This window comes from Myotis davidii, unplaced genomic scaffold, assembly GCF_000327345.1.
Source record: "Myotis davidii unplaced genomic scaffold, ASM32734v1 scaffold1, whole genome shotgun sequence".
NCBI classification, from domain to species: Eukaryota; Metazoa; Chordata; class Mammalia; order Chiroptera; family Vespertilionidae; genus Myotis; species Myotis davidii.
The window spans coordinates 6,588,731-6,592,760 of NW_006294681.1; the positions used below are offsets into that span (position 1 = coordinate 6,588,731).

General features: G+C 42.9%; 1 pseudogene; it reads left to right on the forward strand.

The window, feature by feature from the left end:
- Positions 1-1,975: 1,975 nt before the first annotated feature.
- Positions 1,976-4,030, forward strand: part of LOC102772798 — a 14,620-nt pseudogene continuing 12,565 nt past the window's right edge.

Sequence of the window (4,030 nt, forward strand, 5' to 3'; positions counted from 1 at the left end):
AAAACACAGTCAGTCAACAGAACTCACTAGGCTGATGACCTTGACAATGCTTTTCAGAGTTCATTTCCAAACCAACAAGCATTTCCTGGGTGCCCATCACATGCTAAGCACTGTGCTGGACATTGGGTTCCCAAGGAGTAGTCAGCTGCCCTGGTCCTCATGGAGCAGGGGTGGGCAAACTTTTTGACTCAAGGGCCACAATGGGTTCTTAAACTGGACCGGATTTTTTTTTTTTAGTTTTATTCATTTCAAACTGGCCGTATCCAGCCCGTGGGCCATAGTTTGCCCATGGCTGTCATGGGGTATACTGTGTAGAGTGTTACTCTTCTTTAAAGATGCCAATACTTGGCATGCATTGTGCCAGGGCAGTGATAATAATATAGAACGGACCCAACAGGAAGACCGATGAGGGGGTCCTAATCCAAGCTCACAATTGGAGTGGGACCAAAAGACATTCCAGGGTATGGGAGATGGGAAGAAAAGCAAGAGGAGAAGGGAAGTGTGTCCCTGGGCTAGCATCAGAGGTAATAAAATCATAAAGAAAAACAAGGACCGTGTATCCCAGTCTTTACCTCTCCACATTAGGATACTGGGAACCCGACAATGTTCTCTACCTCAGCCTGGGTGGTCTTGTATAATTATTTGTCGAACTACACGTAGATGTTTTATGTACTTTTAATATTTGTTTTATTTTATAATTGAAATGTTTTTTAAAATAGGACACTAGGTTTTTTTAAAACGAGAGGGTTCAAAATGAAAAAGCCATCACCCTAGAGGTCAAAAAAACAAAAAAGGATGTCAAGGACTCTGTCCAGATCCAGACATACGTGTGTCGTTCATCCCTGAAGAAACAAGAGAGCCAGGCAGGCAGATAGTCCCCGTCATCTCTTCATTTAAAGTTGCTCATCCTATTGTTTGAGGCCAAAGCTTCTACATTTAAAAACATCCTGTTGACCTGCCGCAGGAAATGCAAAATGCTGTCAGAAAGTGTCCCTTTCCTTATAACTGTACAGCAGAGACGTCTGAGGAGAGAGGAAGCGGAACAGAGAGCCAGGGAAGGGAGGAAAACATCTCCATCTACCATGTTTTCAGAGAGAAATGGGGAAAACTACTGAATTTGAGCATATAGAAAAGTTCACTTGCGCGGTAGTGTAATCTCTGTGTTCATTATTTTGCATCTTGTCAGAATATAGTGAAGAGAACCCTTGATTCATGGGATTTACATAGGAATGCAGGCTTTGCTGAGAGGAGTTACAGAAAGCACGGGTGCCAGTTCATGCAGTCACCATAAGCTGGGCCAGCCTGCCGCCTTTCTGCATTGGGATGCCACCTCACCAGGTAGCCTCTGCTCAGGCTGGAAGTACCTGCTCAGGAGCAGGCTGAGCCTTTGAGAGCTGCTGGAAGCCCCACGTCCAGCAGTGGCTCTCTGCTGCGGGCTGGGCTATAGCTTGCTCTATCCCATTAGGGCTCTCCATCCCCAACCCCCAGCTCATTCCTTTTACACCCTGCTCTCCCTGTTAGGGGATACTCCCTTTGGGGGATACTCCCTTTTGCACAGTTTGGGAGGACAGCCCTGTCTGCCTTGCCCTTACTCCAATATTCTTCCCCTTCATTAAAGGCATAGATTTTTCTTGGCTGCTCAGGGTCCAACATCATCTCTGCAAGAAGCTTCCCTCACACCCACCAATCCACTTGGACCTTATAGCTCCTTGTTTACTCTCCCTTCAGCACATTAGTTTATTTGCTGGTAAACTGCATATTCATTGCATTTATTGCCACCAGACTGAAAGTTCTGTAAGGATATTTACCAAAGCTATCTTGTCCACCGCTGATTCTCAGCTCTTAGCGTAGTGATTAATATTTTTTGAATGACGAGTAAATGAACATATCTAGTTCCATTTCCTGATCTTTACGAGACCCAGGAGTCCCTTGGGAACAAACATACATAGACACTGTCCCCATGTTGGGTCCAGGCATGGATATACAGGTCAGTCTCCTGGACCAGAGGACCTGGAGAAGAGGAAACGGTGATAGAAACAACAAAGCCTCTGAGAGCCTAATTGTCACAGAGGAGGAAAGGCTGGGCATTCCAGGACACATTCAGTGCCAGGGAAAAAGCATCCCTGTGACTTTGGGCGAAGGGGTAAGGCGGAGGGGAGAGACACAAACAGAAGATACCCTCCTCTGTTCAGATGCCACGCAGAGCACCAGAGAAGTGGAGGCACGTGGAACAGAAGCTCCAGGTACCATTCCAGAGGCCCGCACAGGGCACCGCTTCTGGGCATCTAGCCCAGCTCAGCCTCAACCCAGCTAAGCAGGGTGGCCAAGGACAGCCGGGCAGAGCTGACTGCAGATGTGCAGTCCACTGCTCAGCTTATATGTGGATCAGGGTTCCTAGGAACTCTAGAGAAAGACAGGGCGGTGGTCTTTTCATTTGGCAGATGGGAGACTAGGATGTTATAGATTCAGTGGCAAACTTCAGGGACATGTGGACTTTAGATACAATATTTTTTAATCCTCTCAACAATCTTTAAGCATGAATCCCATTTTACAGATGAGACAACTAAGGCCTGGGAAAGTTAACACACTAGCTCACAGTCAAGGACAGAGCAACAACAGAGGTAATATTCAATCCCAGTGTGACTTCCAAGCTCAATGTTCCCAAGAATCCATCTCTCACAGGCCCTTTATTACTATAATCTGCAAATGCTATAGGGCTCTACCATGCCATAGTTTTACCCACAAACCTGATTTTACCAAATTTTTTATTATCACTTAAGAGACTATACAAATAAGAAAATAATCAGACTTGGGGGAAATTGACATCAGTGAAATCAGGAGACAAGAGGTCCTGAAGCCAAAAGAAGCATAAGAAGAGAAAGCAGAAAAAAAAAAAAGAAAAAAAAAGGGAGTGCTTTGGCATTTAAATTCAGGCATAGGATGTTTGTTTCCACAGATAGATCATTACTGGATATCAGATTCCTAAGCCCCACCTAATGCACCACACCGTACATTAAAAATGCAAAATACTTTTCAGAAATTGTGTTTTGAAAACCGTCTCTACTCACTGAGATTTGCACTTTGGGCCGCTCTTTATGTATAGACTTCCCTAGTCCTGCCGGTTCTTAAAGCACCATTCCGGCAGTATTTCCATTCACTGACATTTTGGCTCAAATAATCAAAGTGGATCTCAGGTTTCAAAGAGCCAAGGGGAAAAGGTCACTATTTGAACACACCACTGTTTACTGTTGGACGAACAACATTTAAGCTGTCAAAATTAAGCTTTGATTTTAATATTCCTCAGTGAAGAAAGTACAGTATTTTAGCCATGTTCTTTCTTTCAGTGTGTTTTCAATGCTTCAGCCAACAGCACACACATTTAAAGCAAAGGGAGTAAAACATATGGAGTCATTAGTCTGTCTTTATTTTCCAACTTAAATTGTCAATCACATATTTGCAAACTGGTGTGGATTTATAGAATGTTCATAGCGATTTATGTAATATTTATATTGGAGTTTTAATGAAAAAATTAAAGGTACTTCAAAGATTTATATTATTTTTTTTAAAACATGCCTGAAAACAACAACAACACCACCATAAAAATGGGTGCATAGGATGGTGAAGGCCTGGGGCAGGGGGGAGGAGGGGGGGGCGCGCTAGAAGGTCAATGGGGGAAAAAGGGACATATGTAATACTTTCAACAATAAAGATTTTTCTAAATGGGGTGCAAAGAAGCCTAAGAGTCAAATTAGATGACAGGTGAGCTGCACTGCTACACCATTTACTACAGAAAATAGTTACTCAACATTTATCTTTCCAATGTAAATATCACCAATTTACTTTCCCCCCAAGATTTATTGAGGTATAATTTACATATGATAAAGCTCTCCCTTTTTTAGTGTAAAGTTGGATAAATTTTGGCAATTGTATATACTTGCACAACTACTAGCACAGACTGGCACAATAGTTTTTTGCCATTTCTAAGATTTCATATAAATTAAACTATACATTGTGTTTTCTAAAGTGGCTA